The sequence below is a fragment of the Alligator sinensis genome, unplaced genomic scaffold, assembly GCF_000455745.1.
Source record: "Alligator sinensis unplaced genomic scaffold, ASM45574v1 scaffold885_1, whole genome shotgun sequence".
NCBI classification, from domain to species: domain Eukaryota; kingdom Metazoa; phylum Chordata; order Crocodylia; family Alligatoridae; genus Alligator; species Alligator sinensis.
The window spans coordinates 811,567-825,709 of record NW_005842056.1 but is presented as its reverse complement, the minus strand read 5'-3'; the positions used below and the strand labels follow the sequence as shown (position 1 = coordinate 825,709).

At 47.1% G+C, this 14,143-nt stretch overlaps 1 long non-coding RNA gene across 1 annotated transcript in view; it reads left to right on the top strand.

Moving 5' to 3' along the window:
- Positions 1–14,143, top strand: part of LOC112550201 — a 42,490-nt gene that overhangs the window by 14,978 nt on the left and 13,369 nt on the right. Inside the window, exon 3 of the long non-coding RNA XR_003093906.1 lies at positions 7,215–7,381. This is a non-coding gene — a long non-coding RNA (uncharacterized LOC112550201). The remainder of the gene's footprint in view (positions 1–7,214; positions 7,382–14,143) is intronic.

Sequence of the window (14,143 nt, the reverse complement as noted above, 5' to 3'; positions counted from 1 at the left end):
CCAAACCTGACCTCTTACACTTTTCTTTTCCCTCCTTCCTCCCCTCTCCTCCCCTCCTTTTCTGCCCTTTGTCTTCCTAATTTCCAGCTATTTATTTTTTCACAGACAGCCTTTTTTCTACCTCGAATATTGACTACTGTAGAGTCTCCCTTACTCACCTTTGGCTTTTTCCCCACCTTTTTTCCCTCCTTTCCCTGCTCTGCCCATTGTTTTCTTAATTTCCACCTACTTGCATTCTCACTGACATTCTGTTACATTTTTTGCTTCTTTCATTCTTTGGAGTCTCTTAACAGCAGAGACTTCCTATGCCTGAAGAATGGTGATTGTGCCTGAAAGCTTGCAAAAAACTTTTTTTCCAACTACTCAGTTGGTCTAATTAAAGATATCACATCTACCCCAAGAACCTTGCCTGCCTATTAGGCATTCAGCATTTCACTTTAGCTTTAGTCATATAATCAGAGTGCAGAAGATCACAGGCGATTGGTCCTAGTGTGTGAATAGTAGCCAAACTAAATGAACAGCTTTCTGGTACTTCAGACTCCAACTTACTTATCAAAACCATTCAGAGTTAGATGAGGCACCCCTGCTCACTCTGAATAGTGTGCTTTTCCACATTTGGTTTCAATGGCAGTTTTAGTTTAACAAATGCTACTTCGTCAGTCAGCTGAACCGAGGTCTCCTTGTCTCAATTACAAAGCAGGGTAGAGATGCACCTTATAGACTAACTGAATCAGAGATTTTGATGCAGTTAATCTATAAATTAGTTTCTAAAGCACATCTCTACCTTGCCTTCTGCCTGACTTCTGAGTATCGTGCTTAGCCACTTCTCTCATCTCAATTAGGAAAAGCGTTCTGTGCTGGGAGTAGGAGGTGGCTCTTTGGCAACAAAGACAAAGCTAGTGTCTTAGGCTAGGAACAGATTTTGCATTGGTCCATGGATACATTATGCCTGTGTTTGTCCCAGAACAAAAATATCCTGGGATTGGCATTTATACACATCACCCTTCTAATCTGGGTTTAGTGAGCAGATGAAAGCATTGTCACTTTTCTGCCATTGATTCAATTATATGTTCTCAAGATAACTGTACAGACATACTTTTCAGTAACCCAGGATAAACTGTTACTACCTCTTATCCAAAAAACTTTTTTAGGGTTTATCCCAGGACAATGGACACGTGTACAATTGCAGTTTGTTCCAGGACAAAATGGTTTATCTCAGGATAAACTTGATGTCTGCTTGCAGCTTTATTGCCATAGCCCCATCAGCTAGGATATCTAACCAGATTGTTAGGCCTCAATAGTTTATAGACGGTCAGACCTATGCAAGGAGTTAAATATTCCTTCTTCTGCTTGTCTGAAAGGTCTTTATGGACAGGTAGTTTGAGTGGTGCTTTCCCTACGTGGCCCTGAGATACACCAATGAAATGGCACATTGAGCTCTTCCAAATGAACTGTAAAGTTTATGTCATGTTCTAGTCAACCTATCATCTGAGGCTTAAAAATATTGGGATGATAGCATCAATTCTTCTGCCTACTGTTGCACACTTCAGTCTATTGGAAAGTGGAATTCTTTGGTTTATTTGTAACAGAATCCCCAAGTATTTCTCTACAAATGTTCCTAGCAGCTGGTAGCTCTGAGCCTTCCCAAGTCGTAGGAGGCTTCTTACATTTTGCAGTCCCGAGCTGTGCCAAATAAGAAGGTGGCACTGCACTTCCCAGAAGCAGAAACAAAGTTAAAACTTTCATTTGCTGCTCTGGAAATATTCAGTTGACCTTTTTATATCTTCAGATTTATTCTGCTTTCTTAAGTTTTAGTTTTGCCACCATTAGTACCTTCTGAAGTGGTTCCACTGAAGAAACAAGGGTTGCTTTCAGCACGTGGGATTACTCAACATGAGCAAGGGTTCTAGGTTCTGTCCATGCTCTTTGGCAGATCTAAACTCTTTTCAGTCAATGAGTGCATCTACATGAGACACTTTATGGGACAGTAGAGCAAATTACTGCATAGTAAGCATCACCGTTTACATGTGCAGACCTTCACTGCACAATTTGCACTGCAAATGCAAGTAGCAAATTAACTGTTAAGTAATGACTACACAATAAGGCATGTGTAGGCGGCCGAATGGGAACAAATTTTCTCCTGCTCAGTCGGGCAGCAGAGGGCAGGAAGTTGCTTCCTGCACCTGGGACCTGCCTGCTGCCAAGTGGGCTCCAGTGGTGGAGCCCAGGCAGGGACAGTGTCACGAGCCAGCTCCAGGCTGCACTTGCAGATTTCTCTGCATAGCTTGGGGCTGACCAGGAACTGTTCCCGTCTGGGGCAGGTCCCAGTCAGCTCAAGGATGGGTGGAGATGGGCTTTCCATGCAGGGAGCTCCTGGCGATTGTGGAGCAGGGACTGGGAGATTGCTCTCTGCCTCTGAGAGCTGCCTGCTGGCAAGGTGTCAGGGATTACTTGGCAGGAAGCTCCCAGGCCCCACTCCACTCTGTGATGGTAATCCTGGGAGCTGTCGATTGTGGAGAGGGGGCTAGGAGCTCCCTGCAGCTGGGCAGGGGGACATTGTCCCTGCCTGGGCTCCAGTGGTGGAGCCTAACCTGGCAGCAGGCAGCTCCAGCTCCATGATCACAGAGGAGGAGCTGGGAGCACCCTGCTACCAGGATAGGGGGGCATTGTCCCCTGCCTGGGCTTTGGTGGCAGAGCCCGTCGTGGCAGGTGGCAACTCCCAGGGGCTGGGAGCTCCCTGCTGCCAGGGTAGGGGGGTGTCCCTGCCCAGGCTCCACCACTGGAGTCCACCCCAGCAACAGGTATTTCCCAGGGGCAAGAAACAATCTCCTGGCCCCTGCCAGGATACAGCTGTCTCCTGGCCCTGTGCTCTGTGCTAGCCCCTGGGCTAGCACCCAGGGGGAGCCTAGACTTCCTCCTGGCTGCTCCCAAATACACTCACATGTAGATGCCTGTCCAGGGTGGATTTACTCTAGAGTAAATTCCTCTGGAATAAACCCATTCATCAGTATTGCACCTGCAAATGCACACAGTGTATTTTTTGACTGGGATTTTCAAAGGACCCAAAGGTATTAGGCACCCAGCTTCCATTGAGATGGGGCTTCCTTATGCCTTTGAACTGGATTCCACTTCTCGTTCCATGCCAGCTGAGGTGTATGCAACCTTTCCATAGGCTATTCGTTTTCCTTCAGAGCATATTTTTGGGGAGCAGGACTGTTGGCTTCCTCACTGGGGTATATTTCCAAATAAGCTTAAGTCTCAGTCTATTTTGATGAATAAATCAATGCTTGAGATAAGGAAAAAAAATAAACACTGGATAGGATCCCACTATCAGTAATGGTGGATTATAGCAGAGGAGAGACAGGTTTTTCTCCTTCCTACGCTCCAGCAAGTGACAGGGAAAAGCATCAGCCATGCTGAGAGAGGGGGCAAAGAAGAAGCGGCAGAAAAGGACCCATCCAGAGAAAGTCAGTCTCACTCCTTGTCTTCCTCCTACCAGCTCCATGCCTGTCAATCCGGGCAGTTGAGAAGGGTTCTGCTTTTCATTTTTCAACTTTATACATGTGCTTTGGGAGTGGAAGGGAGGCACTTTAATTAGGCTGGCTCCAAGAGCATCTCTAATTAAAGAGCCCAGAGCCTCTTGTGTATCGTTGTCCCTGCGTTGAAAAATGGTGACGGGCTGCTTTAACTAAAGTTTAACTAAAGTTAAAGCTTTGTTGAACAAGCTAAGCTTTGTTGAACAAGCTTTAGTTAAAGTGACCCCCGCCACCATTTTTCAGCGCAGGGATGTGAATACAGGAGATGCTGAAGTCTGCTGGATTGTGGTAATTACCATCTTCCAGCAGATTGGATTAATTACAGCGCATCGGAGCAGCCTTGCTGCATGTGTATAGGCGCCCTGTGAGACCGTGTTTCTTTGCTTTTTCAATCAAAACTTAAAACATTTCAGCTGCTCAGGCAAAAATATGGGGGTTTATTGAAAATGTGTTCAATGAGTCACTCTTTTTCTGCGATTACAAAATGTGTAATTGAACACAGACTTATATAGAAACTTCCAGTTCTGACAAGCCATGCAGCGCTGGAGGTTTCAGCTGAAGGATTTCTGCCAGGTCTGTGGAAGTTTGCCGGGGGGTGGCACAGGGGAAGGGAATGCAGCAGAAGAGTGAAAACACAACAAAACAAAACCAAAAAAAGACTGAGCTCACAGAGATGCCTCTTTGGCTTCGAACAAATGGAGTGAAATCTCAGCCGGTGAACTGGCACAATGCCATTGAAGTCAGCCAATCAGCTGAGTCACCGGAGCTGTACCGATTTACCCCAGGGATCTTGCCTGTAGATTTTTAGAGAACCAACTTGGCAAAGTATTTCTCCAGTTGCCTGTTCCTCTCTCCAGTCCAGCCCCAAGTTCTCTTCTCAGTTTCTTCCAGTGTAACCTCATCATCTCCACTTTGTGGAGGCTTGGCCAGTATTTTCTGTTCGCATCCTTCTTATAACCAAGGGACACTGGGGCAGAGGCAGCAAGAGGTGGGCTTTTTTGCGCCATTCTTTAGGCTAAGGCTTGTCAATTTGAATTTGACCTACGTGCACTGGGGAACATACAGGGCCCGGTGTTCAGAACAAGTAGTTCTCATAGCTACTAGTTGCTCCGGCAGGAATTTTACATGCCAGTAGCAGTCCAGAATAGTAGAGACCTATGGACTTCTGGGTGACTTCCCCAAAGTGTTTCATTAGGCACATGGGGCATGTCTACACATGCATTTGCACCACCTTAAATTTACTGTGCGGTAAGCAGGAATAGGCTGGCATCTACGCATGCAGGCATTAAAACGCATCAACGCTGTGTTAGTCCCAAGTCAATCCACACACACAGTGTTACCACGCAGTAAGGTGTCTACATGTACATTACTGTGCAGTTACTAATCAGGCATAAATTTGATACCTGCATGATGCAGGTTGTGAAGAAATCCCCCTCTCTGCCCCTCCCTTGGGCCAAACCAGGTGACCCCTCTATCTCCTGGTTTTCTTCTTGGTACAGGCTGGTCAATCAGGTGACCTGGCCAGATAAATTCCTAGGAGGAGGGAGCGTCCTCTTTCTCCAGTGAGCATTTTGAACACTGCAAGCAAATCCCCCAGGCTTGTTCCTGGAGATTCACTGGAAGGAAAAACCTGGAAACTAGCCAGGAGTTAGGAATTGTGTAGGCCAGAAAGGTCTTAAAAGGATCACTGAGTCCAAGACTGTATAAGACTCTCATTGCTTAAGTTTGCTCAAAGTGTATTCTGATTTCCTTGTTCTAAACCCTCCTCTCCCCTGATCAGTAAAGGTATTGGGTTACAGTGTGCCGTGTTGAGCTACTGGGGGTAGAGAGAGAGGAAGCTTTTCGCTCCCAGTTTGGCCCGCGAAGTTTGTCTTTTTATTTTCTCTCAGTTACCTGATGCTATCTTTTGATGCTTTGGGCTGAAAGAAGCACCCAGAAATATTACTGTGGGCAAAGCACCCCCATGGCTTGCAGGATCTGTATGCCCTGAGCTGCACAGAGCCCTACCAGAAGCCAGTGCCCGGGTGGTGGCAGCGTTACCCCAGGCTTGCAGGTGTCCTCCAGGAAGCAGGACAGCTGGCTGTAGGCTCCCCAGGAGAGACTCCCAAAGTGTGGTTTCGGGTCTGGCACAGTGAGGCAGGTGGCTCTGCATAGTAGCACCCCCTACTGTGCCTCCACACCGGTATCAAATTTACACTCAAGTCAGCATAAGTCACCATATTTACAGCACAGTACGGGCATGCACATATAGATGCATGCCTGTACTGCGCCATAATTTCGTTTACTGCACAGTAAATGCGTATATGTAGACACCCCCATTGACCACAAAACTTGTGCCCTCAAGACAGGATCTACACTCTCCAGCATGACTTTTGTCACATGCTCCTGACTGCTTCTTCTAGGCTATGTTTATTATCTAGGTCAGGGGTGGACAACCTGCAGCCTGGAAGCCACAATTGGCACAGGCAGCCTCTGTGTGTGGCACCCAGCAGATTGGGAAGGGGCAGGCAGCAGAGTGGCAGATAGGGTAGGAAGCAGATAGCAAAGCAGAAAATCAGGGAGGGAGCACAGGGTGGGGAGCAGAAAGCAGAGCAGCAGATCTAGCAGGGGAAGGGGATTGAAGTGTCAAGTTGTGGCACTCCAGCCAAAAAGTTTGGCCCCACTGACATAGGTGATTGCTGCCATTACCTCTTGATTATTTTTCTTAAGTAGCAAACATGAAATGGGTAAGTGCTGGCTCAGGAAACTTCCTTCATAAACCTTACAAGCTTTATATCACATTACAGGCTTCTTTGAAAGACCTGCCTGCATACAACTAAATGATACTCAGTTGTCTGCCAGTGAGGTGAGAAGATCTGAGTCACTGGGTCTGGAATTCGACTCTACAGGCTTATTTTAAGCCTAAATACATAGTTCTTAGGGATATCGCCTGTGGTAGATCCTGTTGCTACTGTTAAGAGAAGACACAAAACAAGGCAAGAGGTTTCTTCTCAATTAAGTTGGCAGGAACATATTACACAGAGCTACTCTGCCAACCAATTCCTGAGCAGCTGAGTTACTGGTTGATTGCCCTAGGCACTGAAATGACAACTGTATCTGCTTGAGAAATGAAGGATAACTTGTGGCAATGGGGCCCCTATGAAGGCCTGTGGACCCTGGATTGATTAAATCAGCCCTATGAACTGTGGAAACATGACTGATGCCATTTGAATTGTAGGTTGTTGCCCTGACTGGCATTTTTGTTTAGTTACTTTCCCTTATTTGTTCAATACAATTGTTAGTAATTAAATTTCTTTGTGAAGAACATTATTTTAATTAACCCCCCCCACTGTACTGAAATTAATATTCACCATGTATAAGCACAAACGGATGTGTGGCAAATGTAGAAAGAGAATAATTAGTAGCTGTAGGAGGAGAGCATACGAGGAAGATGATTAAGAATATGTAATGGAGGAAGTGGACTACAAGGAAATTAAACTGAAATTTATGACAAATCATTAACCTATGTGTAAATGCAAGAATTGTCTCTACAGCTGCTTGACATACAGTGAACAGCTCATTTTTTTTTTTAGAACATTAGCCACCCTTCTAACTAGCTGCTTCTTACCTGTCACCAGTGACTTATTCTCCGGAGTCGTGTTATTTTATTTTTACATGACAATTACTTATTTTTTGTAGGGTCCAGAAAGCACACGTGGCCTCATGAACTGGAGAAGATGGGAAGAGTTCCACATGAGTGGAAATGTGCAGTAATTCCACTGGCTTTACTGGACTCCTTGAAGTCTGTGGAGTGACTTTCAGACTTGTGCTGGCAGAAGAGATCAGAATTCATCCATTTGTCTCAGGTATATTCAGAGATTCCATTTAGGTCTAAGATTTGAAAAGTTGCCTGTGGCTTTTGAATGCGTGGCTGGGTGTCTTCCAGGTGGCTTTGAAGATCTCACCCTAAGGATTCAAGCCTTCTTCCGTGAAGTCCCATTATCCTCCTTAAAAGCAGGCCATGAAGATATGAAATGTTTCATTTTGAATGTATGGGATGGAGGAAACTCAAAGCTAGATTCAGAGAGAGCCTGAGCATTAGTACCTCCCAGTGAGGACTGTGCCCTCTATCTCAAGCATATTCTCAAATAAGTGGGCTCAAGGAGTTCTTGAAGGAAGGCAGGAAGGGTGCATGGAAAGCTCAGAAATTATAGCGAGAACTAGATCAAATGGATAGGTTATGTTACCTAGGAGGCTGTTTTAGTTGCATGGTCTCTAAAATCAGGGTTGAGTGGAAGTTGGAAGGAAACAGTCTGTTTTTAGGGAGAATGTATATTTCTATCCTGTACATACCTACTTTGCTGCTGTGTGATAAAAGCAATAAGTGGGAGGTTTGAAACCAGTAGCAAACTGACCCAGCACAGAAAACCATTAACTGGGCCCTCATTGTCTTGTAAACAAAGTGTATAAGACCATGCTCAACTGGAAGGGAAAGTTATAGCTGCCTTTATGTGGTGATCAACTACAGTATATGACCAATTGAATGAGGTAGGTAGTGTGAAAGATGAGGTTCAGTCATGGGCGACTGGTGCCTCCTGAGTCTGCGGGGGTACCCGCAGAAGCCAGCGTCGGCAGCAGGGGCAGAGCTGGTGAGCACCCGCAGATGCTGCCCGTGGCATTGGCATCAGGGACAGAGCTGGCAAGCACCCGCAGACACCGCCGGCAGCTTCAGTGGTGGGGACAGTCCTGTCGGCAGGGGGGCATGTGGCCCCCTACCAGTCACCTATGGATTCAGTTACTGGCTTGGGCCATAGCCTCTTTGTCTGGCAAAGGAATATCAGCAGACAAAGCTCATTTTAATTCAAGGTTAACTGGCTATACAGTGGATGAGAATTTCATCCACTGCCTTCTTTCATCTTCTGCCTTCTCAATACTGCCTTCTTACCAGTGAGGTGTGGGCCAATAAAGTGCCCTGCCTATCCCATGTTTGATCTGTGCTGGAATTCCTGGTAGTGCCCTTGGGTGGAGCTCTATGGATCAGAGTTTGCAGAATGGTTTTTGCATTCAGTGGGAACTGTTCACCTAAGTCCTATGGTCTCCCTGGAAAACCCCAAGGAAAACCTATATGGACGCAGTTTATCTGCCTTTCTGGTTTTGGTGTCCATGGCCTCAGGTCTGGGTCTGTGGAGATCAATGTTGATGTCAGTAAACACAAGGTAGGGCCCTAAAATAGATGGAATACTTCCCCTCTATGCGGCATTGGTCAGGCCACAGTTGGAGTACCATGTCCAGTTCTGGGCGCCGCATTTCAAGAGGAATGTGAATAACCTTGACAGGGTCCAGAGGAGGCCACTCGTATGGTTAGGGACCTACAGGTAAGGTCCTATGAGAAGAGACTGAGGGGCCTGGATCTCTTCAGCCTCCGTAAGAGAAGGCTGAGAGGGGATCTTGTGGCCGCTTAGAAATTCATAGGGTGCGGGGGGCAGCAAGAAATTGGAGATGCTCTGTTTGCTGGGGCACCCCTTGGAATAACCAGGAACCATGGCCACAGACAGACAGAGAGCAGATTTAGGTTGGACATCAGGAAGAACTTCTTTATGGTATGGGTTGCCAGAATCTGGAATGGGCTTCCAAGGGAGATGGTGCTCTCCCCCACCTTGGGGATCTTCAAGAGGAAACGGGACAAGCACCTGGCAGGGGTCATATGACCACAGTGCTCTTTCCTGCCCAGGGCAGGGGGTCGGACTCGATGATCTTTTGAGGTCCCTTCTGACCCAAACATCTATGGAACTACGAATACAGTGAGTGATGGGAAAAGGAAACACGAGGACTGGGTCAAAGGGAAGCCATGTGGATTACCCCAGCTTCAGCACAAGAGCACTAGTAGAAAAGGAACTTGAAGGAAGAGTGCAAGGACATATGAAATGCCAGCCATTCTTAATGAAGTTAAAAGGGTCCAAAAATGTGCTAGGCTCCTTCCAGATGTTCAGAAGCAGTTACTCTCTGTCCGAAAAACCTCTTAAGCCTTCTAGATTCACCATGATGGATCTGGATCTTGAAGAAGGATTTAAGTCTTTATAAAGGGTTGAGGTCATCGTGTGCGTTGGAGGGGAGGGGGGTCATAGAGATTTTGTATACAGAAAAAGGACAGCTGTTTCAGACTACATATATTAAGAAAGAAAGATGTAAAGACTGAAGTTCAAAAGGAAATTACAAAGCTGCAGGTGTGGACAGAGGGCACAAGCAGAGGGACCTGAAATGCAGAACTTCAAGAAAGCATCCCTGTTCCGAGCAACATTTAAGCACATGCTTAAGTGTCAGAGGCCATGTCTACGCGCAGTACTGACTGTGCAGTCGTTATTGTGCAGTCATTTAGTACTTGCATACCCAAGTACTAAATGACTGTGCAGTAACCGGCAGTACTGTGCAGTAGCATTCCCACGTGGCTGCCTGGCGACGCTGACTGTGCAGTAGCTTGTTACTACTGTGTAGTAGCATCGCATCACAGTTTGTGCCCTGTGACACTACTGCACAGTAGTAACAAGCTACTACACAGTCAGCATCTCGTAGACGCAGCCCGAGTGAATAGGGCCGGACTTCAGCGTATGCTTAAATGCTCTTGTGATGTGGAGACAGGCTCATGTAGGGCTTGAAATCTGATGTAGAGCCAAGGAGCTAGTGACAGGGATATTATATTTGCTGTCACCTACTGCACATGAGTCAGAGGGGTTAGGGAAGGGGCATGGAGGGAGGTTACAAGAGATGCTGAGGACATGTTCATGGAAACAGAGTGGAAAGGGTAGAGTTTAAACCTGTCAATCAGAGTCCACAATTTCTGAAATATTCAGGAATGCTCAAAGTTTTAAAGCAGTGAGGACAGTTGTAAAGAAAAAGATCACAGGGGCCCATCTCTCCTTTCGCTTATTGGGAGTAAGCCGAGCGAAGTCACAGGAGCTCCTTGTGTATGTGAGATCAAAATCAGAACCAGAAGCATTTAGAGTTTCAAAGAAATGTTTTTGTTTTGAAGTCTATTTCTGCTGCAGCTATTTGGAGCAGACACAGTCGGGGATGGAAGCGAGTGCCACGTCTCTGAAGAGGTGAATTACTGTCAGCCAATCTGTGGCAGCTAAAGCTTGCTACCTTATAGACTTGAAATAGATCATCCTCATTAATCACATGTTGGACCAAACTCCATTAACTTCCATAGCCCTCCAGGGCTGAATTTAGCCCATTTATAACCGAATGATAATATTAATGAAATCTATTGGTGTGACCTGTGCTGTAGGCTAAATACCAAGGTACAGTATAAACTAGGTAAGGCTGAGTTATTTTGGGCTCTTCCATGGCATAGTTAAGATTTGTGTGCACTGGGCCCTGACTAAAAAATCCCACCATTGCTAACGGCAATTCAGACCCAACAGTAATGCCAATAGGAGGAGTAGTAGGACAAACAAGATTTCAGGTGCGCACCAGTGTGCTAAACATCATGCCCATCTAAAGCAACTCAGAAAGTGTACACGGCATGGTGGAAGGTGTCCTGCTGGCTCCTGGTGCTTTGTCTATGCTCTTGCCATTGCTGCCGCTAATGATGTGAAATAGAAGAAAGTTTATCATAGGCGAGAACTTTGGAAGATATTTTGAAAGCCTCTAAGGGGTTTGGAGAGCAACTCAGAGTAAGTCTGGTGCTCTGATGCCCTTTAGGGGCATTTGAAAGTCTCTCTTTCCATGTGTAAGGCATCTTGAATATTTGCCAGTGGACCGCAGAGTAGTGAGAGAGCTGGCCTTAGGGGTGGGCAACATGAGTGACTGCTGATGGCGACGTGGTCAAGGGGGTGCCAAACACACACACACATGCACACACTCATACACGTGTGAGCAGCCCAAACTCATAGCAGTGCTCTGCCCCTGCCCTGCCTCACCCTGGTCAATCCCCACCCCAGACAGGAGTGGTGCCCAGCTCAGCCTCCCCCTGCCTCCAGTCATTGGTGACAAGTAGGGGTTGCACGCGGGTGCACATTTATCCCCTGAGCTTGGCGGTGCACCCCCAGCAAAAAGTGCCGCTCGCCACCCACCCCCACCCACCGCTGACACTGCTGGTGGTGTCTGTGGGCAATCCCCAATCACTCCTGGCTGCTACCGACTGCTGGCGGCATCTGCAGGTGGTCGCCAACCGCTGGCCGGCACTCGAAACCCCCACCTCTCCCCACTTCCTGCTGCTGACACCTCTGTGGCCACTTCTGGGAGCTCCCTGCTCACCACCACCATGCCCCCACATTGCCAAAACTGCCAGCGCCGCCTGCGGGCAGTCGCCGTGTCCCCCCAGCCTTCAGGGGCATGCAGCATTCATGCCTCCAGTTGTTGCTCAGGAGGAGCCAGCAGGCCAGGCATGTGTGGGCAGGGTTGTGCCTGCTGCAGCCTACCCGTCTTGTTCCCGCACAGCAGCAGCGGTGCCTGCCTGCCTGGCACACCATGCCACTCCGCCTCCCTGCCAGACTGCACCCTGCACCCCTGCCCACCTGCCTCTAACTCTGCCTGCAGCCTGGGGGTGGGGGATACCAAAATACAAGTTTGCCCAGGGCACCATTTTCCTTAAGACCAGCTCTGAGTGGCAATAAAGGCTTACTTCAACCAAGAGCAGAGAGCAGTAGCTAGCCATGTTAGTCTGACGTCAAGCAGAAGGGAGGGAAGATATGAACCTTATAACTAGATAAGATACATAGAGAGAGAGAGAGCACAAGCTTTCATAAACTTGAGCTTGTGCTTGATACTCATCTTATGTAGTTAGACCATACGGTGCATATCTCCCCTGCCTTCTGCTTTACTTTGAACGCGGTCATGTGCCAGTATCATCACATGATGGTGTCACATGATAATTTTCTCCTATGATGGTAGAGTCATTCCCAACAAATGTCAGGGTTGCAGAGAGCTGGCATTAGCTCACTTTACAGCTGTTGAACAATTGCATTCTTGCCAGCTTCAAGAGCAGTCATCTGAGTTTCAGCTCTTCAGAGACCAGCTCAACCAGAATAAAGAGTCTTGTCATTAAGGAGAAAGATGTAACAGGCAATGAATTGCAGAGTGATTATCTGCTGTTCCTCACCTAGCGTTACAGCAATGCAGAAGATCAAAGGTTAAGTAAGTTTGTGCATTTGAGGTGTAGTAAAATCTCTCGGACTGACTGGAATGTCCATTAACAGAGGAATGTAGACGGACGAACAAAGCTGTCAGAGCCATCGTAGGCTGGGGTCTATGATCAGCAACACCTAGTTGGAAAAGGTTCCCTTGGTATCCAAAAGGCTCGGGACCTGGTCCAAAGCCTACTAAAATCAATTGAGTGGTTGCCATCATTTTTTTTTTTTAATTGAGCCCTTCACGATCATATTCTTAGCTCTATTTTCTGTCCTTTGAGTATGGTGATTGATGGGAGTGCTGTTTATTTGCCAGGAGCTCTGGATTGAAGCTGATTGTATCATTCTTGAAGCCTGTAAATCTCTCCTTAATTTGATAAGAGGAAATTTACAGCCAGCCTGTAATTTTAAGGTCTTCATTATAACCTCCAGAGACAACAGTTTGTTTTATGGCTTAATATCCCATGTCCCAGCCCCATCCTGCTCTCTTTATTTTAATGAGGTAAACTTCAGCTCTGAAAGACGCGCACACACACACCTCACAACTATCACTTCCATTCCTGACAGTTTCTATGCCAACCTGCATCTTATTGGCTCAATACGTGGAGCACCGTTCTAATTAATATTTGCAGAGGCTTTGTCAAGCTGGGCCTGGCTCTAGTTTATCATTAAGCAGTTCTTGGGTAATGGCTGAAAATGAGAGGGGGGTTGGTCCCCTGTTCTTGGCAGACTGTTTCTCCCATTGTGCTAGGTGAATAGAGATTACAGAGACTTGGGCCTGGTTGAATGTGAAGGTGTTTGTTCCCCGTTTACTGAAGTCCTTGCTTTGTGCTTTGGAGTGGCCACCCTGAGTAGCGACAAGGTGTTGGATGGGCGACTGCCTTCCACTCAAGCAAGGGTTGTTTTTCCTTGAGGCCATAGGCTTTTTTCAAATGAGTTGCCCCTTCTCCAGGCAAGTCCCACTTGGGACAGTCAGCTCTGGAGTTTCAGACTCATCTTTCTCTATGGAAAGAGGTCTCCCCCCACCCATTTCCTTCCCTGATGTGGTTTGAATTTGGTTCTAAACCACATGGATCTTGAGGGAGATGCTCATCAGTGCGGAGGCCTTACTCCTTTAGACAAACGCTTATCTTCTTCTGGCCCCCGTGAGCGTCTCGGGGTTCATAGAAGATGTGATCCCATGAATCCACCATCCTGGGGAAGGGCTGTTGTAGGCAGCAATCCTAACGAGGTTGAGGAGAGGACAGTGCCACGACAAGGAGGTATCTCTCCCCAGCTCTGAAAAAACCCTTCCATCCCTAGTCAAGGAGCCCTAGTTGCCGTGCTCTCAGAAAGGAACCCCACAAGGTCAGGAGAGCTTGGACTGCTTTCTTTTACACACCCTCCTCTCTTGAGATCTGCTGCTGCGTGGTCTCTTGGAGGAAGAGTGGAGCATTGCAACCCTGGTTTTTAAAACATTTTGGGCACATCCCCACATGCCGAGGCATGCAATTGCCACAG